The 27550-nt window shown below is 44.0% G+C and overlaps 1 long non-coding RNA gene across 1 annotated transcript; it reads left to right on the top strand.

The window, feature by feature from the left end:
- Nucleotides 1–1092: 1092 nt before the first annotated feature.
- On the top strand, nucleotides 1093–26331 carry LOC141091221 (uncharacterized). The gene is made up of 2 exons (XR_012232459.1): nucleotides 1093–1456; nucleotides 26229–26331. It is a non-coding gene; the product is annotated as an uncharacterized lncRNA (long non-coding RNA).
- Nucleotides 26332–27550: the final 1219 nt, after the last annotated feature.

Below are 27550 nucleotides of genomic sequence, written 5' to 3'. Positions count from 1 at the left end.
AGTAGGCGGCGATGACCGGATGGGGCGGGCAGGGAGCCGGCAGGGGGCATGGCTTAGCGGCGCCGTGCGCTGCAGGGAATAAACGCTAGTGTGAAACTAGCCTTAGTTCTTTAGTCATCAAATCTCGCATTGTCTTCTGGTGTCATTGCTGTATTTTGAGTGATTATTGAGCAGAGTAGATGGAAGCTTGTTACAACTTCCAGTTCGCCGTCCATCTCAAATGTGTCCCAGTCATACCTGGCAGTAGTCAATATTTTTGTCTTCTTTGTACTGAGTAGCAGTCTCATGTTTGAGCCTTCCATCTTGACATTCCGTAATAAGTCCTTCGTTCCATCTACGCTTGTTGCTATCAATGTTGTATCGTCCTCGTATTTAAGATTGTTGATGATTTGTCTAGCAATTTTGATTCCTTCTTCTTTTTCGGCAAGTCCAGCCTTCCTGAAAATAGCTTCTGCAGAAAAATTGAAGAGAAATGGTGACAGGATGTAGCCTTGTCTTATGCCTTGCTCTACTTTGATGACACCGGAAGTTAATAGAAGAATAGCTATGGGCAAATGAACACTGAATTCACTGGACAAGGTCTTCAAATTGACGATCTGGCGATGAAGACACGACTCCTACATTGTTTGGTTCTTTCTGTAGTGATGGATGCGAAATCTGTACGAAAGATAAAGACAGAAAGAGAATCGACAACTTTAAAATTTGGTGCTAGAGAAGGATGTTATCAATACCATGAGTGGCAAGAAGAACAAACAAATCAATCCTGGAACAAATCAAGGGAGATATGTCACTCAAAGCAAGGATTATCAAACTATGACTTGTCTACTTTGGACACATCATACAAAGACAGCAGTCACTGGAGAAGGTTATCATGATTGGAAGAAAAGAAGGAACAAGGTGAAGAGGAAGACCAGTAACTCAAAGGCTAGATACAATCAAAATAATTGCGGTGAAGACTTTGGTGGACCTAGATAGGTTTGCGTGTGCTGTTCCGTCTAAGTTATGATTATATGGTTTCTATAGATTACTATTTCCATGCTGTGTATAATCTAGTCCTGCATTTGCTCTGCTGCCACGTGCTGGTCTTTTTTCTGTATGGCAGCCTGCAGCTAATTAATTCTTGTACATGCCTTTCACATCCGTGTCAAGGTTCATAGCTTCTCTTCCTGCTAGCACCCATTCTTAGTTTCTCTTTCACCCAGGAGAGATACGCTGTACCGAGCTGTGAAAGGCATCAGCTTTTCGACCACAATTTGCTGTACCACTTTGCTCACACTTCGTTGCTCACATCTTGTTGTTAACATTCTGCACATCTGGAGAACCTACTGCATTACCAATCTATGTCCAGATTTCCAAATAAACAAGTCTGCACTTCACAATCCCTGGTGTGTATCATCTCTCCGGAAGAATGAACTGCAATAATGGTCCTGTCTGCTCTGCATTGAGGAAACGGAAGGTAGGAATCTCTCCCAGCCCCAATCAACTACACCTCCATTCGCCTCATGTGGGGATAAAAAATTGCGCAAGATTGATCTTCATACAGATCATTCATCCATCAAGTTGCCATTGCTCGTGATCAAATCAAAGGTCATTAAATAATAATTAGTGATGAGTGAGTGTGCTCATTACTCGGGTTTTCCGAGTATGCTCGGGTGTCCTCCGAGTATTTCGGGCGTGCTTGGAGATTATGTTTGAGTTGCCGCAGCAGCATGATTTGCGGCTGCTAGACAGCATGAATAAATGTGGGGATTCCCTAACAAACAGGCAATCCCTGCATGTATTCAGGCTCTCTAGCAGCCACAAATCATGCTGCTGTGGCGACTCAAACATAATCTCAGAGCACGCCCAAAATACTCGGAGGACACCCAAACATACTCGGAAAACCCGAATAACGAGCACACTCATTCATCACTAATAATAATAAGTCATCAAATCTAAACAATCTGTTGTCACTATATTTTTTTAGATTTCAGGTAAATCTGTTGCTACCTAGAAACCATCCACAAGCAGGATAGAAATTACTGACCGGATTATGTATTTGTTTTCCCTAATATAGTTTGTATTCTTTATGGCTAGGGTTACACGGTGACTTTGACTTCAACACAAGCATTACGGCCAGATACTGCTGTATACTGCTGAAATGTTGCAACATAAACAAGTTAAAGGGTTCACATTGCCCCCATGAAGGTACTGCAACAACCAAATTGCAAAAAGTTAGAACCAGTCGGATTTTTTTCAACTTGCTTGTTGTAACATCATAGAACAATCTTTTACCATGTTACCTGTTTCACAGCCAAAATTTGCTGTGTAACTCCAGACTTAAAGGGTGTGTGCACATGCTGCGGATTCTGCTGTGGAATTTTCCACGAGGATTTTGCAAAATCCGCAGGTAAATCTGCAGGTCAAAAGACCTGCAGTTTATCTGCTGATTAACCTGCGGTTTTCCCCTGCGGTTTGACACCTGGACAATGGACCAGGTGTAAAACCGCTGCAGATTCCGCACAAAGAAGTGACATGCTGCGGTTTTGAAATTCTGCTTTCCATTGATTATAATGGTACTGTACACCGCAGGACCAAAACCGCTGCGGATCCGCAGCAGAATCCGCAGCGTGTGTGGGTCGCCCTCCCAGGGCAGCGGGGTACTCGGAGCCGGGCCCGTTGATTTCAATGGGAGATGTCATGGCAGCGGTGACCCGGTCCGTGGCCCTGGGCATCCATTGTAAAAGGGGAATAGTGTGTGTGTGATGATTAAAGTTTATAAGTGAATGATTCGTGACGCCACCTGTGGTGTTCGGCAATGAAGATGCTAAGCCGACGCTGCAGACAGATCCTCTGGGACAGATGGTGTGGTACAGCAATGATGGTTTAGCCCTCCACAGGCAGGGCTGTTGTCCCAGGGCAGTGTAGCTGGAGAGCTAGTGAGGAGAGCGTAATGGTGCAGTGTTCAGCACAGAGATGTAGCAGTGCTGAGTGGGTTGGCGCAGGAATAAGTGGAGGACACCAGGGCATGTAGTTCCAAAGCTTTACTCACAGTCTGTTGTGCATACAGGTGCCCGCATCCGTGCCGTGTCCTCCAGGTCAGGGGCTCAGCCAACCTCCAGGCAAGATGAAGTCCTCCGTTCCAACACTCCGCCAACATATGTGCCTTTTCTGAACGTCTCCCTTCTAGCGCCTATTTGAAGTACTCACAGTACTGAGTTACACTGGAGTTCCTCCTGTCTGATGTTCCTATGAACTCTACTTGTACGGCAGACAGCTGTAGCCTGCTTCAGGGACTCCTTGCTACTAAGTCCCGTCTCTCTCACGTTGCTGTTGTGCCCCCACGTCTTGTGTGGGAATAAAGTGGTGACAGCTTCTATTCCTCCGGTGTCTGTCGCAGGACCATTAGTATCCATACAACCTCAGGGACCGGACCATGCGCTTACAACTTGAGGAAGGGCTCTGCTCTGACCCTAATCCTTAGTTCTCTTCTCCTTACGTTCTGTACAAAACTATCTTTCTTATGGAGAATTAGGCTATCTTAATTTCTCTTTCCTGTGCCAACAGACCCAGGTCACTGAGGTCTGCTGCCGCATTTCCTTCAATCCATCCCACTCAGGGGATCTCCTCTCACAGACTGACCTAGTCCTCTCTTGTGCAGACTAAGCTCCACCCACCTCCCAGCACTCTTCGTGTTCCAAGCAGGGCGCCACCAAAGGTGCTTTGCTACATTACCGTGTTGTGTGGGATGCAGGTGTTGGAGTGTGGTCAGGGGTCTCCACCTTACCTGAATGGTGGGGCACCACACCTCAGGAGGAGGTGCAGTACCTTTGTGGCTACTGAACCCTCAGGGGCGACACATGTGCACACACCCAAAAGGTAATGAATCAGAAATTTAAAAAAAAGAAACTACCTTACATATGGATCTTTTTAGGAGTCTCTTATGCATCTGGATGGATAATTACAGACTATAAACTCTGTGTAGTCTGATCCCACAGTCAAATTTTGTTTCATTTGACCTTTTTTTTTCTCCTATTATAAATGTAATTGGTTGTCAGGAAGTTTGGGAATTATGTGACTGTGGAATCAGACTACACAGGGATTGTTTGTAGTCTGTTACCATGTAGACACATAGTCTGGATAAGAGGCTTTATAGATATATGGCAGTAGAATATTCAAATCAAGACTATTTTCAAATTGCATATTTTTTTATATTATTTGACTTAAAGGGGTATTCACAAGATTGGAAGATAGACCCTATTCGCAGGTTATGGGGTAAGATCCTAACTGATAGCACCCCCTAGATCCTTTAAATCAATAAAAATGGATGGAAATAATAATTATCAAAATCAAAATAGTCTGATGAACAGTCCTGGACAGTCAGGTGTTAAGGAGCAGTTTATAAAGAGTACAATTGCCAGAAACCCCAACACCAAGCCTCAGTGAAAAACCTCCATAAGTTGACATATTTGATTCAGTATTTTAGAATTTGATGAGGTTTATTTTCCCTAACTGCTTACCAGAAAGCTTCATCACAGAACCACATTGTGCATCTTGGCTTTTACATGGGATTTATAAAGCTTCTCTTCGTCTCAGTGAAGGAAAATTTGCAATAAAATTAAAATTAAGGCCCCAATTCATTAAAATGATTACGCTAAAATTCTTGTGTAAATTGCCTTGAAAAGCAGCAAATTTTTTGAACAAAGTGGAGTTGCGCAAAGATTTGCAACTTTTTTGTTTTTACGCCAGTTATGCCAAAATGGAGAGAGCTGAGGCGGAACACGGGCATAATGATGCCTGCTTGGCTAATTCATGTTTAGCTGTAATGTCCCTAATTCAAAAAATCTTCCTCTGGCACGCAGCAGCGCATCACACTTACCAGACACTACTGATTCATTACTTAAGAGGCATGTGCCTCCGAATGAATCAGGAGCGTCTGACTCCAACACGCACCCTCATCAATTACTGCCGTGAATATCGCCAGTTTTGAATAATCGGAACCAAAATATCTAAGATTGGGCATACAGAAGTTTTCTTAGAGCAGCGCTCCCTTGTGGCTTTCAGCAGTCTTGTACGAACAGGATTTTTCCTAAAATATCACATCTTCCCATTGAGTAGTGGACATTATTACCATGTAGTAGGCATAGCAGCAATGGGACCCTACAACAATTCTCAGTGAGAAAATTGAGAATGCATATAGGCAAGGTCAATCTGTTACTTTACAACTTTGGCCTAAGTATATAAAAAAAACTGCAGGAGACAAAATGCAGAAAAAAACGCCTCTGCACATATACTGTGTAAGATATAACACAAAGTCATGGAGATGCACAGAGCAGCAGAGGCGTAACTTAAGGCTCCTAGGCCAAAATCTGTAATGGGGTCCCCCATCTACTAATGTGTTATTTATACTACTGTAGGATTTTTTGTTATTCGGTAGAGGAGCTACTTAGCCCCTAGGTGTAACTGCGACTGTGTAATATAACATATTGGCGCATTTCCAATGATCGTACTGTAGGCTCCATTATATATCTTCTTTGGGTAGCTCCTTACACACTATCTGGTTTACCATAAGCTTCTTCTGGATCATATTCTTGTCATCCTGGGAATTTGGTATGTCAGCTATGTCTTTTGGGTATAAACATCTAGCATCTGTAGAAAATCAGGTTGGGCCAACATAATCATAAGACATGGCAGAATGTGAAACGCATTATGAGATAAGATAAACATATGCTCTTTAATAGGTTATAACTTATATGTTAATTGGTTATCTGTCTCTAGAGGCCAAAAATGCTTCAAAGTCAGTTTTCCGCATTTTTTTTTTATATAGGGCATTAATGTGTCAAAATGAAGATGACTGCACTGCATCGTGTTCTCCGGCAATCATCTCATCTTTGTACATTGTTTAAGAGTTAAACATAATCTGGCACATAATTCTGTCATTCCCGTTAACATGAGACCGGGTGACAGTTTGGGCGTGTGATTATTCAATCAAGACACTAATCAGTACAAATATGAGGAAGAGAGGTGTTTGCGGAAGTCTTGAAGGAAAGGATGTAGAGCAAAATAACTCAGGTTCTCGGTTGGGAAGTATAAAGTCTGCATGGCACCAAACACATCACTTTAAAGGGAATCTGTCACCAGGATTTTCCCACCTAATGTGAGAAGCATAATGTAGGGGCAGAGACTCTGATTGCAGAAATGTGTCACTTACCTGACTACTCGCTGTAAATTTAATCAAATCACTGTTTCATCAGCGGTAGATTAGTCCTCCATATTCACGGGTTCTGAAAAAAACCCGCATCTGCCACTGATTGGCAGCTTTCTGCCTATACACAGTGTACACAGAAAGCTGCCAATCAGAGGGGTGGGCAGGGTTATACACAGCTCAGCTTTCAGAGAACTGGTTGATCCCCGGGGGACAGAAAAGGGGCCTGGTACAGGAAGGAAGCCGGGCAGAGAGCGTGAAAAGTGCACGCGCTGTCCTCAGAGCAGCCTGGGCGGCGGTCAGGACAAGACGCAGACACAGACCGGGGAGAGACAGAGCTCCCGTTCAGAAGGCAAAGACCGGAGTACCGCACACAGAGACTGCAGCCCATGAGTACGTGGAGCTGGAGCCTGCAGTGGCAGCAAAGGTGTGTCCTGACCCCCATGCAGAGACTGAGGCCCTTGCAGATACGAGGGCCCGTGTTGAGACTGTGACCCGTACAGAGACTGTGGCCTGCGCAGAGACCGTGGCCCATGTTGAAACTGTGCCTGTGTAGAGACAGTGACCCGTACAGAGGCAGTGATCCCCGCGTGAAGCCCCGGTACCCACAGAGATAGTGCAGACAGAGCTCCTGATTCCGGCGAAGGGACGCCATTGTGTACCCAGCTTTGCTTCTGCAGGAGAGACTGTAGTATTGGAGCGAAAGACTCAGAGCAGAGGGGACCCCATTTGCCTCGTGCCCCCTCTGACTTCTGCATTAACCTCTAAGACCCCGGCTGGGAATTGTTAAGGATCACAGAGTTCACAGAGACTATAGACAACAAGTGTCGCTGTTGTTCGGTACCTACGTGGGAGAAGGTTAACCATACAAGCAAGTCCTCTTCAGACTGTTAAGTTCATTCCAGGAAATACTGTTTAATACTGTTTATTCCGTTTGCCTGTTTTATAACTTGTTTTCCACTTCACCAATACTTGCACTGTTATATTGCCAGTGTTTATCCCTGTAAATAAACCCCCCCTTTAATTGTTGGTCTGTCTGTTCTGTGGTGACATACCCAGCACCTACACATTATTACAAAACCCTGATGACAGATTCCCTTTTAAAAAAACTTGTGGAGGAAATCCACTTAAGGGGGTTTTACACATAGCGATATCGCTAGCAATATCGCTATAACGTCACTGATTTTGTGACGTTATAGCGATACTGCTAGCGATATCGCTATGTGTGATACTTATCTCCGACTGGCTCCCCCGCTGTCTGTCGCTGATCGCGCGAGATCGGGCGGCTCCATTTCTCGTCGTCTGCTTCCTGCTGGGCTTCCTGTGGCGCTGACGAGGGACGTGTGGAGGCGGGCGGGAGGACGTCAGGATCGCCGCGTCTGAAAGGTAAGTATCGTCCCCTGTATCGCTGCTGCATCGCTGTGAGATCTGCCTGTGTGGCAGCTCACTAGCAATCATTTAGCGATGCACCAGCGATCCTGACCAGGTCGTATCGTGGTCGGGATCGCTGGTGCATCGCTAAATCTAAAAGGGCCTTAAAAGTCATCTATGTGTTAAAGATATGCCTGAAGATAACATTGATGGATCCAAGCAGGGCCACAATCTGGTGAGGCAAAAGGGGTATATGGCCCAGGGATGGTCTTCACTAACTTGCAGTCTTCAGGTTGAATTTCAGAAGGGACTAACTTCAAGTAATCGCTTTCTATTAGGACACTGTGTTAGGAATCTGGTTTCTACCATGCCTATGCAGGAATCCAGATTCTCACATTTATCTCCAGAGGCTAAGTCCTTTGTTCCATCTTCTGAGCATGCTCACGGGACGAGCTCCCATTGGAGTTCGGGAGTCAGGTGCTCAGGTCCTGCTCCGGATCCTATTGGCTCCTTTTGGAGACCTAGTCATTTCCGGCAGGTCCCGCTCGCTATAAAAAGTGTGCATGGCCGTTCCGCCATGCGCTAGTATTTTCATACTGCTGCTGTATGTATGGTGATGGATGCTTGGACTGGTGACTGACTTATTATGAAACCCCTTCCCTCTGATAATACATTTGTGTGAGTGATTGGGCATCAGCCAGTATTAGCGCCAGCGCCAGAGCACTCAAGCTTCATCTTTGCCAGAAGCTAATGTCCTGCATCGCGCTTGCAGCATTGTGGTGCTTTCTCTGCGGCTTAGTTCACGCCGCGCTGCGGTTGCAGCCTATCGGGCGTTCGCAGTTGCGACGTTCCGCATCCTATTTTTACGGTAGGTCTAGAAGGAGTAGTCCTGGTGTTTAAGGCTACTCCTGTGACCTTTAATACCGTATTTCCATCGCTGGAAGTCTGTGACCCTGTACAGACTCTGCGTTATTTATGCTTTTGTTTGCAGCTCTGTGCATATAACAGAGTCTGCTTCAGTGCACTGGGTGCAGCTAAAACCCTGTGCACATTACCGCCTTAGTGCTCTGCCTCTTTTAGCAGCGGTTATTCCATCCACCGCACGGTGGACCCCGAGTAGCGAAGGCACTTAATTTACATTTTTATTTAGTGTCTTTGGGTCGCCCTCGCACACCCAGGGCAGAGGAGTACTCGGTACCGGGCCGATGTCGAGGCGGGAAAGTGTCACAGCAGCGGTGACCCGGTCCGTGGCCCTGGGCGCCCAATATCAATGGCGGTGATGTAGTTAATGGTAGAATAGTTTGTGACGCCACCCGTGGTGTTTGGCAAGTAAGGTGTTGAGCCAACGCTGCATGCAGATCCGCTGGGACTGATGTTGTGGTGCAGCGGAGATGGTGTAGCTCCCCACAGGTGGAGCTGTAGTCCCAGGGCAGTGTAGGTGCAATGGATGAGGAGAGGCGCAGAATGGTATGGAGGCTGGTACCCAGGTGTAGTGGTGCGGGAATAACTGGAAGACACCAGAGTATGCGGTTTCAAAGCTTTACTCACTGTTTGCAGTTCACTCAACTGCCTGCCTCCGTACTGTGTTCTCCAGGGCAGGGCTCCAGCCAACCTCCAGGCAGGATAGGATTCTCCCTTCCACACTCCGCCAACATGTACCTTACTGATCGAATCCTCCAATGCGCCTTTAGGTGCGAAGCGCTCCAGTACTTAGTTACCCTGGAATGCCTCTCTCTAGGTGTTCCTAGTCTTTACTTGTATGACAGACAGCTGTAGCCTGCTTCGGGGACTCCTCACTGTGTCCCGGCTCTCTATTCAGTTGCTGTTGTGCCCCAAGTCTATGATGGGAGCAAGGCGTTAGCGGCTCACTACTCCTCCGGTGTCTGTTGCCGGACATAAAGATCCAATCATCCTCGGGGACCAGGCCCCGGCCTTTGCGCTTTCTGGACTGCAAGGGTTCTCTATCTTTCTTCAACCAGCTTCCCACCGTCCTTCTATTCTCCTTCGTTCTGATCTGTTCTCTCTCTCCTATGGAAGGTTAGGTTATCAATCTTATCAGTCTCTTTCTCTGGTCTTTCTCGTGCCAGCAGCCCAGATCACTGGGACCTGCTGCAGCACATCCCTCAGACACCCATCTTCTCTCTCCTCTAACCAACTAACTAACTCTCACTCTTCCCACTCTTTTATATCTAACTTCACCCGCCTCCCCAGCACCTCTCGTGTTACGAAGCCAGGGACCACAAAAGGCACCCTATGACCTTTCCAGCATAAAGCATGGATGGGTCACTGCTGAACTATCCTGTGTGTGGGGTGCAGGTGTTGGAATGCGGAAAGGAGTTCCCAGCCTACCTGGATGGTGGGGCACTACACCTTAGGAGAAGGTGCAGTACCTCTGTGGCGACTGAAGCCTCAGGGGGTGCCACACCTTCAGCCACTCCTAACACACTGTATGGCATTATTATTTTAGGAATATCGAGATCTATTAGATGCACAGTGTGTGGCACTATGTGGACACTGTATGGCACTGTTATTTGCTAATTTGAATAAATATAGGTTGACTGCCATATCATATACATACGGTTTGCATCTGGAACATAACTGTTGACAGTACCCAGGGTAAAGATGCCCATACACATTAAAGTAAAGCTGGCTGAATCCGCTGATCTCACTAGGGCCAGATGTCCATCTGGTGTGCGTAGGGGGGCAAGCTTCCAGACTTTCCCTTGACAGATGATGTTGGGGAGAAGAATAATCAAGCATTTTATATTTATAGGAAACTTTTCAGCTATCTCAGGCTCCCCAAACCCTTTAGGACTTTTCAAATCTCTACTTCTCTGGCAATGCGCAGTAACACCGGGTCTACGGTTATGATTGAGTCACCGTAGGAGGCAGACACAAAAATAGAAGCTACGTCCAGAAAACCAGAGAAGTTGGCAACTATCAGATTGCAGACCCCTGAACCTATCAACTCAACTAGCAGTAGCCGTGGGGGGTTCCTACGATGCCCTAGACCCCTCGATCACAGCCGGAGCGCTAAATAGCCTAAAGACAGAAAAGGAAATCTAAACTGCCCCAGAGCAGACCCCAACATATAATGACGGTGAAGCAAGATGAAAAAACACTCACACAGATAGAAAGATAGTCTGAGCAAACGATGGGGCCCAAGCTAGCTAAACAGAACAGGAAAGGAAGGTTGCTGTCTGCAATCTGCCAAAACCCTATCAAAGACATAAGCCAACAAGCTGATATGAAAAAGACCCTGAAGCAGCTAGGCTTCAAAAACTAAATCAGCACTCAGGTATTTTCAGAAGACAGAGCTAAAGGAATTCAGCACACCCCAGCAGGGAATGGCAGAAATCCAGAAAAACAAAGCAAAACAAAGTCTAAGCACAAATGCAAAAGGCCGAGCAGAAAACTTAGCTTTAGAGGAGCAGGAATTCAGACTGGTCTCAAAGGATCCCACAGAGAAATCACCCGCAGGGCAGAAGGGCGTCAGCAGCCTTATATCCAGTCAGTAACTCCACTCAGCCAGTCATCATCATCAGACTCAGGTGTTTGATAATCAGGCTCACTACCTTTCTTTACCAGAAGAGGGAGTTCCTCTGGCCTCAGTAGTGAAGGGGAAAATGAACTCACAACAGTGCCTCCCCCTTGAGGAGGGGTCACCGAACCCTCAACCATGCCACCAGGGCGATCAGGGTGAGCCCGATGAAAGGCACACACCAATCTTTTGGCATGAATATCAGAGGCAGAGACCCAGGAATTATCCTCCTGACCATAACCCTTCCACTTAACCAAATACTGGAGTCTCCGTCTAGCCAGACGTGAATCCAGTACTTTCTCTACCTCATATTCCATGTTACCTTCAACCAATACAGGGTCTGGAGGTGCCACCCCCCGGAATAACAGGTTCAACAAACCTCTTCAACAAAGATTTATGGAACACATTATGGATTTTAAATGTGACAGGAAGAGCCAAACGAAAAGAGACCAGATTAATAATCTCCAAAATCTTGTAAGGTCCAATAAATCTAGGCTTAAACTTAGGAGAAGCCACCTTCATAGCAATATTTTTTGATGATAACCACACCATATCACCAACCTTAAACTGGGGACCAATGGTCCTATGTCGGTTGGAAAACCGCTGGGCCTTTTCCTGGGAGAGAGATAACTTATCCACCACTTGGTCCCAGATCTGGTGCATTCTCTCCACCACAGTGTCAACACCTGGGCAGGCAGAGGGCTCCACCTGCCCTGAAGAAAATCGAGGATGATACCCAAAGTTACAAAAAAAATGTGACATCAAAGTGGCAGAACTAGCTCTATTATTTAAAGCAAATTCAGCCAAGGGCAAAAATGAAACCCAATCATCCTGATCAGCAGAAATAAAACATCTCAAATATGACTCCAAGGTCTGGTTTGTTCTCTCTGTCTGCCCATTGGTCTGAGGGTGAAAAGCAGAGGAGAAGGACAACTGAATTCCCAGCTTGGAGCAGAAAGTTCTCCAAAATCTAGACACAAACTGGACTCCTCTGTCAGATACAATGTTCTCAGGAATCCCGTGCAAGCGAACCACCTGTTGTAAAAACAGGGGCACCAACTCAGAGGAAGATGGCAACTTAGGGAGTGGTACAAGATGAACCATCTTAGAGAACCTATCACAAATCACCCAAATAACAGTCATCCTTTGAGAGACTGGCATATCAGAGATGAAATCCATTGAAATATGGGTCCATGGCCTCTTGGGGACAGGCAAAGGCATCAACAACCCACTAGAGCGAGAACACGATTTAGACCGGGAGCACGTCCCACAGGACTGCACAAAATTCCTGACATCACGAGACAAGGAGGGCCACCAAAAAGACCGACTCACCAGATCTCTAGTACCAAAAATACCTGGATGACCATCCAAAGCAGAGCAATGAACTTCAGACATCACTCTCTTCTTCCACTGGTCAGGAACATACAACTTTCCACTGGGACAACGCTCAGGTTTGTCCTCCTGGAACTCTTCCAGAGCACGTCTCAAATTGGGCGAGATGGCAGAAAGAACTACCCCTTCGCCTAAGATGGTAGCAGGCTTGGTCACCACAGGAGAATCAGCAAAGAAGCTCCTAGAGAGGGCGTCTGCCTTGACATTCTTAGTTCCAGGAAGAAAAGAAACCACAAAATCAAAACGTGTAAAAAACAAGGCCCACCTAGCCTGTCTAGGGTTCAAGCGCTTAGCCGACTCTAGGTAAATCAAATTCTTGTGGTCAGTGAGGACCACGACTTGATGCTTAGCTCCCTCCAACCAATGTCTCCACTCCTCAAATGCCCATTTCATGGCCAACAGTTCCCGATTCCCCACATCATAGTTACGTTTAGATGGAGAGAACTTTCGGGAAAAGAAAGCACAGGGATTCATTTTAGATGTTACAGGATCCTTTTGGGACAAAACAGCGCCTGCACCAATCTCAGAAGCATCCACCTCTACCTGGAACGGAAGTGAGACATCAGGTTGCCGCAAAACCGGGGCGGAGGTGAATCTTCGCTTCAGCTCCTGAAAGGAAGAGACAGCCTCCGGAGACCAATTTAACACATCAGCACCCTTCTTAGTCAAATCAGTCAATGGCTTGGCAATACTAGAAAATTTTGCTATAAATTTCCGATAAAAATTAGCAAAACCCAAAAACTTCTGGAGGACCTTCAAAGAAGTGGGCTGAACCCAATCGTAAATGGCCTGTACCTTGGCCGGGTCCATTTCAATAGTTGACGGGGACAAAATAAATCCCAAAAAAGAAATCCTCTGTACTCCAAAAAGGCATTTAGATCCTTTGACATACAGGGAATTCTCCCTCAAGATCCGGAACACAGTCCGAATATGTTCCACATGAGAATCCCAATCCTTGGAGAAGATCAAAATATCATCCAGATAGATAATCAAAAATTTATTGACAAAATCTCGGAAAATATCGTTCATGAAGCACTGGAAGACAGAAGGGGCATTAGTGAGCCCAAAAGGCATCACCAGGTACTCAAAATGTCCCTCCGGAGTATTAAACGCCGTCTTCCATTCATCCCCATGCTTAATACGAATAAGATTATACGCCCCCCTGAGGTCAAGCTTGGTAAACCAGCAAGCACCTTTAACTCTGGAGAATAGATCAGAAATCAGGGGTAACGGATACTGATATTTAACAGTAATTTTGTTGAGGGCACGATAATCAATACAAGGTCTTAATGATCCATCCTTTTTGGCTACAAAAAAAAAAACCGCACCTAAGGGTGACGAGGATGGTCTAATATGACCCTTCTCCAACGCCTCCTTAATATAGGATCGCATAGACTCGTGCTCGGGTACAGATAGATTGAAGAGCCGACCCTTGGGAAATTTACACCCCAGGCTCAGTTCAATTGCACAGTCATAACTCCTATGAGGAGGCAGAGACGCAGACTCATTCTCACTAAATACATCATAAAAGTCCGCCAAATAATCAGGAACATCATGCGACTGAGGAGAGGTGGAAAACACCGGAGCCTCACTAAAGGCACACCGACAACCCCAACTCACCACAGACACAGATTTCCAATCCAAAACTGGATTATGAATTTGTAACCAGGGAAACCCCAGAACAATAGTATCATGCAGATTATGCAACACCAAAAATCTGCAATTTTCTTGATGGTCTGGGGCGACCCGCATTACCACCTGGGTCCAAAATTGAGGTTTATTTTTAGTCAAAGGAGTAGCATCAATCCCCCTCAAAGGGATAGGCGTCTGCAGAGGTGTCATCGGAAATCCACAACGTTTAGCAAAATCCAAGTCCATTAGGTTTAGGGCTGCTCCCGAATCCACAAAAGCCTTGGCGGAAAATGTGGACAGGGAGCAGATCAGAGTAATAGCCAGAAGAAACTTAGGTTGAACACCACCAACAGAAAATGTGTGTGCAAAGCGTTTCTCTCGTTTAGGATAGACAGAAATAATATGCGAGGCATCTCCACAGAAAAAACACAACTTATTACGCCTTCTGAACTCCTGACGCTGCTCTCTGGAAAAAACTCTATCACATTGCATAGGTTCAGACATTTGTTCAACAGGTGGCAACACCTCTCGTGCAGCTTTGCGTTCGAGCAAACGCCGATCAACCTGAATGGCTAATGACATTGAATCGTCAAAACCAGAGGGAACAGGAAATCCCACCATAGTATCTTTTACGGCTTCTGACAACCCCTTCCGAAAGAGAGCAGCCAAGGCATTATCATTCCAGGTAGTAAGTACTGCCCACTTTCGGAATTTTTGACAGTACAATTCTGCAGAATCTCGACCCTGGTTCAATGCCAGCAGGGTCTTTTCAGCCTGATCAATGGCATTAGGTTCGTCATACAACAACCCCAAGGCCTGAAAAAATGCGTCCACATTAGTCAGAATAGGATCATCTGGTTTCAAAGAAAACGCCCAATCCTGGGGATCGCCACGCAGCAAAGAGATGACAATTTTAACCTGCTGCGTGGAGCTCCCTGACGAGTTAGGCTTCAAGGCAAAAAATAATTTACAATTATTTTTGAAATTCAAAAATTTAGACCGATCCCCAAAAAATACATCAGGTGTAGGAATCTTTGGTTCAGCAGCATGTGAATGAGCAAGGTAGGCGGAAATTCCCCGCACTTCCGCAGCGAGCTGCTCCACACGATCAGACAATTGCTTTATCTCCATTGAGAGAAAAAAAGTTCCCCCTACGGCCTCAGAGATATAGAGGGAAAAAATATACACTTTTTTTTTTTTTTACAATTCTTTCCTGCTATTGAGTACCCTAGGATCTGTGGTATGGCGGGTGATTCTGTTATGATTGCGTCACCGTAGGAGGCAGACACAAAAATAGAAGCTACGTCCAGAAATCCAGAGAAGTTGGCAACTATCAGATTGCAGACCCCTGAACCTATCAACACAACTAGCAGTAGCCGTGGGGGGTTCCTACGATGCCCTAGACCCCTCGATCACAGCCGGAGCGCTAAATAGCCTAAAGACAGAAAAGGAAATCTACACTGCCCCAGAGCAGACCCCAAAGTAAAAGGCAGCCCCCAACATATAATGACGGTGAAGCAAGATGAAAAAACACTCACACAGATAGAAAGATAGGCTGAGCAAACGATGGGGCCCAAGCTAGCTAAACAGAACAGGAAAGGAAGGTTGCTGTCTGCAATCTGCCAAAACCCTATCAAAGACATAAGCCAACAAGCTGATATGAAAGAGACCCTGAAGCAGCTAGGCTTCAAAAACTAAATCAGCACTCAGGTATTTTCAGAAGACAGAGCTAAAGGAATTCAGCACACCCCAGCAGGGAATGGCAGAAATCCAGAAAAACAAAGCAAAACAAAGTCTAAGCACAAATGCAAAAGGCCGAGCAGAAAACTTAGCTTTAGAGGAGCAGGAATTCAGACTGGTCTCCAAGGATCCCACAGAGAAATCACCCGCAGGGCAGAAGGGCGTCAGCAGCCTTATATCCAGTCAGTAACTCCACTCAGCCAGTCATCATCATCAGACTCAGGTGTTTGATAATCAGGCTCACTACCTTTCTTTACCAGAAGAGGGAGTTCCTCGGGCCTCAGTAGTGAAGGGGAAAATGAACTCACAACAGTCTACATACCGCTGCTTTATTAACGCACTCTGCATCCCCAAGGAGGCAACAGTGACACAGGACTTATCCAGCCATTACAGCTGACCCTGCAAATCTCAATGCTGGCTGTGTCCAGTATACTGCTGCCTCCCTGGGCATACGCAATGTGCAGATTAAGCTGGGGTGTATACACCCTTCTCCACTGCGCATTGCCAGGAAGGCAGAGACTTTTAAAGAGCGACCACTAAAAGAGACTTAGTAGGAAAGGTGTAATGGAATCAATAATTGTATGGTGGTGGTTTGGGAGGCCTGGAGAAGGTGGCAAGTTTCTTTCTATTAAGCGTCCAATCTTTTTGTTCTCCCTGGAGAGATGGTTATTCTCTTCTGCCCATACAGAAAAATATACAGCGGTGTTTGGGGGAATCAGGAGAGATGGCAGTCAGCAGACTACAGTTTATACAGATGGCCATACAAACAGGTCAACCGATCATGTCTGTCAGTTCATAGGAGCCTATGTATATGTTTGTTTTCTTGTCTGACAGGAGCTTTTGAAGATGTCAAATATATGATGGTTTGAAAAATCCACGAGCGTTGTCTGGTTTCACCTGGTTTGACGTGTGGTGTATGTTAAGCAGCTAATTGATGAAAGAAAACTTCTGATCTTTTATAGGGTTAAACATACTACTCACCCTTACACAATGCTGGGAACACCCTGAAGCTGAAGCCTCTATAACCTTTTGATCCAAGTTTTGAAGCTCACAAAAAACTAGGTGTTTTTCTGCATCTAATCCTCAAGGGACACTTGATACACACCCAAGACCTCCGTCAAAAGTCTCTCACCGAGCCAACCAGTATCCTTCGCTGCACTAATGAGGGCAAGAAACAGCTGTCTGCAGATGGGGGTCTTCTTCCTTTGAAGAAACCTCAGATTTTACTGAATATCCTAAATGGTAAGGCATGTTACTGTTGCAGATTTCAGCTTTTAGAATAATCATCAGCAATAAGGCATTGTTGGAGAATAAACTGTTTTAATTAGGACATTATCTATATGGAGGACAGCAAGAGAGACACTAAATAAGAAGTCATACAATACAGTGCTTACAAATGCTAAAATTTAACAAAGCATCATCTGCTGTCTGCTCAAAATTGTGCCTCCACAGTATAAATCTGCAGCCGTTGCATAATCCAACAGTTATAGATTCAACATTGACTTGAAGGATGTCTACCTCAAATAGTTAGCACTAAGAATTAGTCTTCTTCCTCCTGGAAGAGTGCTAATTTGCAAGTTTTTCTCAGCCTATAAATCTTCCTACACCATCTTTGTGATCTCCAAAACTATAAATTTTACCCCCTATTGCTCTATCAAATGCCTTTTACTGAGCCAACCAGTAGTAGACTGATAAAGGAGACGGACCTTGAAGCAAATATCTACAAATAGATGTCTTTTTCTTTTGGACAATGTTTTTCCTTGGTTAAATATCCTAGTTGATGGGGCAAGGCTCAGTACATGGTCATCATTGCCCTATAGGGTGGGTGCCTCCAATAGATAGCACAAAAAGAAAGCTGTCTTTTTTTGGAAAAGGCTCATTAGGATCCCTTTCTAGGGACATGACGCCATTATTGCTTGTTATTTAGATTTAGATTTAGTTCTGTAGGACAGAAATTTCTTCAGTGCAGAATGGCACTAAACACAATGCTGCATGACATACAGTGGGGAAAAAAAGTATTTAGTCAGTCAGCAATAGTGCAAGTTCCACCACTTAAAAAAGATGAGAGGCGTCTGTAATTTACATCATAGGTAGACCTCAACTATGGGAGACAAACTGAGAAAAAAAATTCCAGAAAATCACATTGTCTGTTTTTTTTTTCATTTTATTTGCATATTATGGTGGAAAATAAGTATTTGGTCAGAAACAAGCAATCAAGATTTCTGGCTCTCACAGACCTGTAACCTCTTCTTTAAGAGTCTCCTCTTTCCTCCACTCATTACCTGTAGTAATGGCACCTGTTTAAACTTGTTATCAGTATAAAAAGACACCTGTGCACACCCTCAAACAGTCTGACTCCAAACTCCACTATGGTGAAGACCAAAGAGCTGTCAAAGGACACCAGAAACAAAATTGTAGCCCTGCACCAGGCTGGGAAGACTGAATCTGCAATAGCCAACCAGCTTGGAGTGAAGAAATCAACTGTGGGAGCAATAATTAGAAAATGGAAGACATACAAGACCACTGATAATCTCCCTCGATCTGGTGCTCCACGCAAAATCCCACCCCGTGGGGTCAGAATGATCACAAGAACGGTGAGCAAAAATCCCAGAACCACGTGGGGGGACCTAGTGAATGAACTTCAGAGAGCTGGGACCAATGTAACAAGGCCTACCATAAGTAACACACTGCGCCACCATGGACTCAGATCCTGCAGTGCCAGACGTGTCCCACTGCTTAAGCCTGTACATGTCCGGGCCCGTCTGAAGTTTGCTAGAGAGCATTTGGATGATCCAGAGGAGTTTTGGAAGAATGTCCTATGGTCTGATGAAACCAAACTGGAACTGTTTGGTAGAAACACAACTTGTCGTGTTTGGAGGAAAAAGAATACTGAGTTGCATCCATCAAACACCATACCTACTGTAAAGCATGGTGGTGGAAACATCATGCTTTGGGGCTGTTTCTCTGCAAAGGGGCCAGGACGACTGATCCGGGTACATGAAAGAATGAATGGGGCCATGTATCGTGAGATTTTGAGTGCAAACCTCCTTCCATCAGCAAGGGCATTGAAAATGAAACGTGGCTGGGTCTTTCAACATGACAATGATCCAAAGCACACCGCCAGGGCAACGAAGGAGTGGCTTCGTAAGAAGCATTTCAAGGTCCTGGAGTGGCCTAGCCAGTCTCCAGATCTTAACCCTATAGAAAACCTTTGGAGGGAGTTGAAAGTCCGTGTTGCCAAGCGAAAAGCCAAAAACATCACTGCTCTAGAGGAGATCTGCATGGAGGAATGGGCCAACATACCAACAACAGTGTGTGGCAACCTTGTGAAGACTTACAGAAAACGTTTGACCTCTGTCATTGCCAACAAAGGATATATCACAAAGTATTGAGATGAAATTTTGTTTCTGACCAAATACTTATTTTCCACCATAATATGCAAATAAAATGAAAAAAAAAACAGACAATGTGATTTTCGGGATTTTTTTTTCTCAGTTTGTCTCCCATAGTTGAGGTCTACCTATGATGTAAATTACAGACGCCTCTCATCTTTTTAAGTGGTGGAACTTGCACTATTGCTGACTGACTAAATACTTTTTTTCCCCACTGTATATGGTAAGCCCTTCATAGGTAACTCTCTGTTCTCAGCTACCGAACAACATGGACCAGTAAGGGGTTACACCGTACTGGTCCTCTTTGGCTGGCACTGGGTTGTCTGATGCTGATTGTGGTACAAGTAAACTATGGCTAGCACAAACTACTGTTGATATGGGGACACTGACTATGACTGAAACCATTATATAGGCAGGCAGAACCGGACTGGCCATCTAGCAATTCTGCCAAATGCCAGAAGGGCCCGTCTGGTCGTGAGCCGCATTGTCGTTAACAGTATCGGTGTCTTGAGAACACCGATTCTGTTAAGAGTTGTGATGAAGTATAAAGTCGCTGACTCCGTCACTTACCCCAGCAGGTCATGGGTATCATTAGAATTATTGATCTTGTAGAAAATTTTGCTTTCTTTCATCCAGGGTAATATTACTAATATATCCCATCTGGTTCTTGGGGATGGGGACGGCATGGGCCTGTGTGATTTCAAATGCCAGGGCTGAATTTCAGCCCCAGACCGTACCTAATGGGCAGGGATTATTGTAGTTAACTGAGCTTGTGGGCGTCAATTAAACCTTAACATTAAAAAATTCCTCATATAACCCTGTCAAGGTGACTGTTATCCATAGGCCCATAAAAACAGTGCTGAATTTTATCACATAGATTAGGAAAATAAAGATGTTATTGGTGCCACCGTGCAATACAACATGGTCCAGGGATCACAATGGTTCAGATACTTTTCATAGATTGGAATATGATGTTTCACCCATAGATCTTGCGACATCAGCCCACGTGAGGACATGGTAATTTTAATAAACAATTAAACTTTATTAATGAATTTATAATTAGCATTCATTAAAGGATATCAATTAAGACATCAATGTCTATAAGAGTTTACAAAAAACGACGGCGCTCCAATTTATTGTAATGAAGAATAGCTTTGATAGGTCAGCAACATGTGAAATGTTAAGACAGTATTACATGAATGCAGGAAAAAAAATGTACTTCCTTATATAGCACTTTTGTATTCCGCAGACATTACAGGCATCATCATCATCACTGTCCCTATTGGGGTTCACAATGTAAATTCATTATCAAGATGCCTTTGGAGTGTGGTAGTAAGCTGGAGCACCCGAAGGAAACCAACATGGGGAGAGCGTGACATTCCTATGTTTATATATACACTGTTTAAAAGGAAATTAGGTATGGTTCATACTCGTATTTTCAGGTAGGTATGGCCCTCTTCTACATGCACAAGACTTCCTACAAGGAGGAACAATGTTTAGTAAAAAAAAAAAAAAAAAAAAAGCAAACCTTAAAATTATCTGGGACTGAGCCTCACCTGCTGTCATGTGGGAATTTGAAGACCAGAAACTGTGGACATTATGACAGGCCAAAAGAGAGTGGAAGAAGATTCGAGTAGTGTTTTGGATGGGGAAGTAAACATCTATTTAGGCAGGTGGTAGAGCACAACACTTCTATGAAGAATTGAGAGCTAGCTTATAAGCCGTGCAACTGAGAAATAATAATTTTGAGGTCTATATTGGGGTCTATATTGCTAAAGACCACTTTGTATTCAATATAAAGCCAACCTGAGATTTCTATATCAATCTTAAAGTAAGTAGACATCAATATTCTTCCTTTACTATTTGACTGCAGAAGAATTTTGGAGATGTGGAAATTCTTCATAGGCGAGGAGGCTCTGTTTTTTATACTGCGAGCATTAGTTGAAGGCAAAAGAATTGTTGGAAAAATTTAATTATGCTGCTATCACAAATGTTACCCATGTAGTAAACCTCAGCCCTTTTCCAGAGATGTGTATATGGGAAACTTTCAGATTGTGCAAGAGCTGGATTGTCCTACTGGGGATATAGTGGTCAAATCCAACAAAGAAAGATACAACTTCTTTAAGGTCATGTAGAAATTACAGGCCACAAGGTGGTGGTAGAAGAGAGGAGTCCTATCCAGTGGTGATGGCTTGGGTTCCTTGTAGCGTTATCTCTTAGTACCAGACTAATTTCCATTGAGTAACAGGGTCCAGCAGGTGAGATACTAGATAGCACAGGTGGAGGATACCAATGCAGTATGGTTGTCAGGACGGGGAATTAAGGCTTTTGGAGCAAGAGCTAGAAGGTCACAAGTCTAGACCCTTTTGCAATCAGGGTTCCATTTGCTAAGGTCACCTTAATGTCTGTGTCGACCCATAGAAAGTTCTAAGCGAGTGACTTACTGTATATCAGCGGTAAAATATCACAGATATTCTGCAACTCTAAACTCCAAAGATCCAAAAAATGTATTGTCTTTATGAAGAGATCACATAAGAGAAGAGATTAATAATGATTATTGCACGGAGACATTTACAAGTGTAGACCTAAAAGGTAAGAAACGTTAAAGAGACCATTTCCTTTTAATGAGGCCCAGGAGATCTGACTGTGCATAATCTTCCTAAGATTCCAAACTTGAAGCTAGGAATAATGGAGGGTGGAGAAGACATTGAGATGCATTGTATTTACATAGATTTGCTATCAGGAGGAATCTTTCTCAAGGTGTGTTCAGGAAATGGACGCAGATGGGTCAAGGCCTAACAGCGTGAGGAAAAGTGTGCTATGAATAGAAAGTAATTAGTCTAGAAATATATAATTATACCTTCACCAATGCAGCAGACACACATAGTAAAGGCAGGAAAGATTGGAAACTCAGATATGAAGACTTCAAGTAAATAGGAATAGTAATGGATACAGGAATTGTACAGGAAGATACAGACAATGAAGAATCGGACAGGAAGACAAAATGCACAGTTGCCACTACAGATCCTGCAATAAACAGCTCTTGCAAAATTAAGAGACCACTGCAAAATTTTGAGTTTGTCTGATTTTTCTCTTTATAGGTATATTTTTGAGTAAAATGTAAATTGCTCTTTTATTCTATAAACTACTGACTGGCAACATGTCTTCGAATTTCCAAGCACTAAATATTGTATTTATTTATTTTGAGAAAATGAAAAATTGTCAAAATAACTAAAAAATGCAGTGCATTCAGACATCAAATAATGCAAAGAAAACAAGTTCATAATCATTTAGAAACAACAATACTAATGTTTTAATTCAGGAAGAGTTCAGAAATCAATATTTTGTGGAATAACCATGATTTTTCATCACAGCTTTCATGCGTCTTGGCTGCTTTCCACCAGTCTTTTACACTGCTTTTGGGTGACCTTATGCCTCTCCTGGCACAACAATGTAAGCAGTTCTTCTTTGCTTGATGGCTTGTGGCTATCCAAGTTCCTCTTGATTACATTCCAGAGGTTTCAATGGGGTTCAGGTCTGGAGATTGGGCTGCCCATGACAGGGATTTGATGTGGTGGTCCTTCATCCACACATTGATTGACCTAGCTGTGTGGCATGGCGCATTGTCCTGCTGGAAAAAAAAAACAGTTCTCAGAGTTGGGGAACATTGCCTGAGCAGAAGGAATCAACTGTTTTTCTAGGATAACCTTGTATGCGTCTTGGTTTATACGTCCTTCGCGAAGATTAACCTGCTCGATTCCAGCCATGCTGAAGCATCCCCAGATCATCACCGATCATCCACCAAATTTCACAGTGGGTGCAAGACAATGTTGCTTGTACGCCTCTCCAGGTCTCCGTATAACCATTAAATGTGTTGGGCAAAGCTGAATATTTGGCTCATCAGAGAAGATTACCTTACTCCAGTCGTCTATGGTCCAATCCTTATGGTCTTTGTAAAACTTCAGCCTGGCTCTCCTTTGCTTCTCACTGATGAAAGGCTTTTTTTCTAGCTTTACATGACTTGAGCCCTGCCTCTAGGAGCCTGTTACGAACTTTTCTTGCCATGCACTTCACCCCAGCTGCCATTTGCCATTCCTTTTGTAGGTCACTTGATGTCATCCTGCAGTTGCTGAGTGACATTCGAATAAGATGACGGTCATCCCGGTCAGTGAAGAGTCATTTTCTCCCTCTGCCAGTTTGTAGCTTTGTTGTCCCCAATGTCTGCTGCTTGATCTTGTTGTAATGAACAGCCGTCTAGAAATTTTAAGGATGGAGTCAACATGATGCTCACTGTTTCCCTCTGTTAGTAAAGCCAGAATTGAGCCCTTCTTTTCCTCACTCAAGACTTTTCTTTTCAACTCCTTTGGCATGGTTAAAAGGTATTTTTTCATTCCTATTACTTTTGGGATATTACTTGCATTTGTTTTGCCATTCAACTTATCCTATTGCAAGAGGATTGTGAACACCACAGCAGGGTTTTTATTTCCTTCGTTAAATAGGATTTGGTTCAGGTGATCACCTAATCAGAAAGAACTCATGGAGATCAACATCCAACACTGCGGAGACACCATCACATGTTTCTCAACGCAGTGATTCTAGAGCAAGGCCCCCATCCCTTATGGGAAATATGTAAAATATGCAAAACACAAGCCGCGGATGGATACCATGTTTTGGCATAGGTGGTTTCCTTCATTGGAGACTGACCTGGTTAGTCATTGCTTGCGTTGAGAAACATGTGAATGGTGTCTCCGCGGCTTGTGTTTTGCATATACCACCTAATCAGAAGCACATTAAGTAGAATGAGGTGTACTCTGGTTGGAATTCAACTGACACTGGAATGGAATGGCTGTCAGACATGTAGAGAAGCTGATTTTTATAAAACTGCGCAGTGGTCTCTTAATTTTTGCCAGTGCTGTATAAAGGGACATGAAGGGATTCTGATCATCAATTAGGTAAAAAGCCAGAAATCAGTTACTTCTCTCAAAAATCCAAAAAACATGTATGTGAATAAGAAAACGTATAACGAAAATTGGTTGACGCAAGGAGTAATCATTCTGAATTAAAATCTCTGTAAATTGATTACTGATTATTATGCCAACTCTTTAAAAATAATCTATCACCAGATTACACAATATAAATTGTACACATTAGAAAACAAATCTATAGTATTAGATCTGATGAGGCTGGTGTACTTTCTACGAAAATCCACGTCAGAATCGCTTTATGAAAGTTTAAACTCAGTCTCCGATTCATCAAAGTGTTTATGCCAGAAAACTGACATAAAACACATTAAAATCTATGTGCAAATATTGTGCAATAGTGATTGCATTTTTTTTCACCAGAAATGTTACTTCAGATCCTGACTAGGGTAGTATTAATGGCACAGTGCAAGGAGGCACGTGCCAATTTCATTAAAATGTATGTGCCACGTAATGAATATGGTGCATCCTTCTCCAAAATGATCCCTCATTAAGACTGGCATGTACTATGTCAGTCTTAAGGAACCTTCCGTAGTCTTTTTATAAAATCATGTTTTTTATGTATGCCTCTTTATTACAATATATCTGTTTCACACATCTGACATTCACAATCTGAACTCAACAGCCTCAAATATGCCCATGAAGTTGTTGGGTTTGAGTCCGGAGACTTATGGTCAGGTTGGGCATCACGGTTCTTACTTGGACTGTGGTCAGCCATGTGAAACCGCCCTAAGAGAACATCTCAAGCATCACAACATTGGATATAGTAATCCTAATATACGGAAATGTTTAGGGGGTGTCCACTTTAGATAGCTCCGATGATGACAGATGGATGTAATATAGGAGAACGTCACTCGGCACACCACTCTCATAGCTCAGCTGAAAGTCGCTGCATAGAGCAGATCTTTCTTTGGAGGACATCATTTGTCATTATATTACATAGACAGTCCATTCATGTTGGAGGCTTTCCCTGGGCGCAGTTAATCTATAGGTGGGATGTTCACACTTTACATGAAATAGATATAATGGGGATTGGAGTATCAATTATCGCACCTCTGCTCAAGTAGGAAATGACTTCTTTTGACCATGAGATATTGTAAAGTATTAAAGGCTCGTCGCTTTTTTGCAATAGCAATAACTACCTCACCTACGGTATGCACATTTTTTAGATTTGCCATTGGTGTTAAAGACGAACAATGAAATGATGGTTAACAGATGGTTAATGATCTGCAGGTTAACAGTGTTCTGAACCTGCCCGGCGCCTGCACTTTGAGCCTCGCTGCAAGGAGGAAATTAGCTTTATTCCTCCCGGCAGCGTTTGGGTTTCAGTCATGGGGTTGGCACCGGCGCGGGTTCAGTCACCGCTGTTTGTATAGAGTATAGCGTCTGTAACAGCGCCCTGGCACTGACTGACAGCCGACCCGAATTATGATGCTGCTATCAGTCAGTGCCAGGGTGTGGTTACAGCTGCCATTTTCTATGCACAGAGAGGAAACTAAACCCGTGCCGATGCCGCCCCCCGTGACTGAAAAGCAAACGCTGCCAGGAGGAATAAAGTTAATTTCTCCTGGGAACATGGGTCTAAGTGCGGGCACCATGCAGGTTCAGAACGATATTAACCTGCAGAATAACTCCAGGTAAAGAACGTTTTTTATTTGACAGGTTCCTTTTAATTGCTGAGCCTGTTACATACAGAGTGGGGGGATGGCTGTGTTAGGCTACGTTCCCATGTAGCAGAAATGTCACTGCGAGATCCACAACATTTACTGCTGCAAATGTAAGGGGTTGAAGGTTTTACCCCTTTAAGCTCCCTATGCTGCTACTGTATGTATATAGAGAAATGTTCAATCACCGCACACTTTTGAGAGATGTTTGTGAAAATTTTATTGACAATTTTTTCGCCCAGAATTGAGTGACTCCATAAATTTTCCCCTCTGCTTGGTCTAAAAATGTAACTATTACTGACTACCACATTTTTTGTTCTTGATTTCTTTTAGTGCTTCTTAAAGCCAGAAAGTTGCCATTTGAAATGACTTTAGTTTTGTGCCATGTCTGTGATCTGCTTTTTCACTACAAAAATAAACAACTGAATGAACATCCTGCAAGGCAAGTGATTCCATAATTTTTGCCAGCGGTTGTATTTCTTTGCTACATAATTCCGTTATAATGCTGTGTTTAATATGTGTATATCAGGCTATTATATATATGTACCTTCTAACATACCGTAATACTGCTAGTGGACCACTAGATGGGGCACTGAGGTGTATATAGGACAACAGAAGGTATAGTAAGAATGTAGATAGTTAATATAGGAGGGGTTACTTAGTTTAAGATAAGGGAGCTTCCTGGTTAGGGACATTGGGGGTGAGGATGCCCATAGAGCTCGGGTGGCCTTTGGCCCGGGCAAGTTAGATATCCCGCAACGTTATCTAGGAGTGAGAGCCCAGTCATCCAGAACGTGGGGAGCAGCATCACTAAAGCCAGAGCAAGAAGCAGTAAAGTTACAGCTGACGTGCACGTAGCATAGCTATAGCTACAGGCGTTTCTAGAGAAGAAACTACATTGGAGTACACGGCAGGACATACGGGCATTTTACTCATCATGTGGCAGTTCCTAGCATGGGCAAAATGGCCGGGGAAACTCTCAAAGGAAGCCAGGCTGCACAGGGAGAGTACCAAGAAGACGTACGGTGCGGTACGACCTGATCTCGAGCCATACAACAGAGTGAGTGAGGAAGGAAAGGAAGAAGTGATGTGCAATGTGAATACTGCTGTAAGTGCTGTACTGGATCTGGATGTTCTGCAAAGTACCGAGAGTAAAGTTTGGTATTTTGAATTATACTTCCACTGTGTCTCTGATCATTCAGCTAACGCCAATGGTGACACCACGAAAAGGAGGGTGGACCTCGACGGAGCCAGGAATGGAGAGGCAAGTGAACAACAAGAGAAATGTAGTGTTTCTGTGAAGGAAAGGCCAGGGCTTATGTGCCCCAGTGTCCTCGGCCATGACTACAGCCCTGGCCAACCTTTACACAGATATCAATGTGAAGGAAAGGGGAAGCCGCACATGTCATCATCCTTTGCATTGCAAATAAAATCCACTCTTACATCGATAGCATAAACTAACATGCCGTGGATCCCTCAGCTCCAGTCTACTTACACTGTCAATATATTTTGCAGCATGTGCATTAGATTTGTCATACACTATGATTCCACTGTAAAACACAACGTATTTTCCACAAGGTTATATGCATCGTGGAACTCAGTCTACATCAGCCATCTAATGTGCATGGCCACTTTTCTTTCAGTAATCAATGGGA

Source organism: Dendrobates tinctorius, unplaced genomic scaffold (genome assembly GCF_039654945.1).
Source record: "Dendrobates tinctorius isolate UK_male_01 unplaced genomic scaffold, ASM3965494v1 ptg000049l, whole genome shotgun sequence".
NCBI classification, from domain to species: domain Eukaryota; kingdom Metazoa; phylum Chordata; class Amphibia; order Anura; family Dendrobatidae; genus Dendrobates; species Dendrobates tinctorius.
The sequence above is the reverse complement of the archived record's forward strand: the minus strand, read 5'-3'. Positions and strand labels throughout refer to the sequence as shown.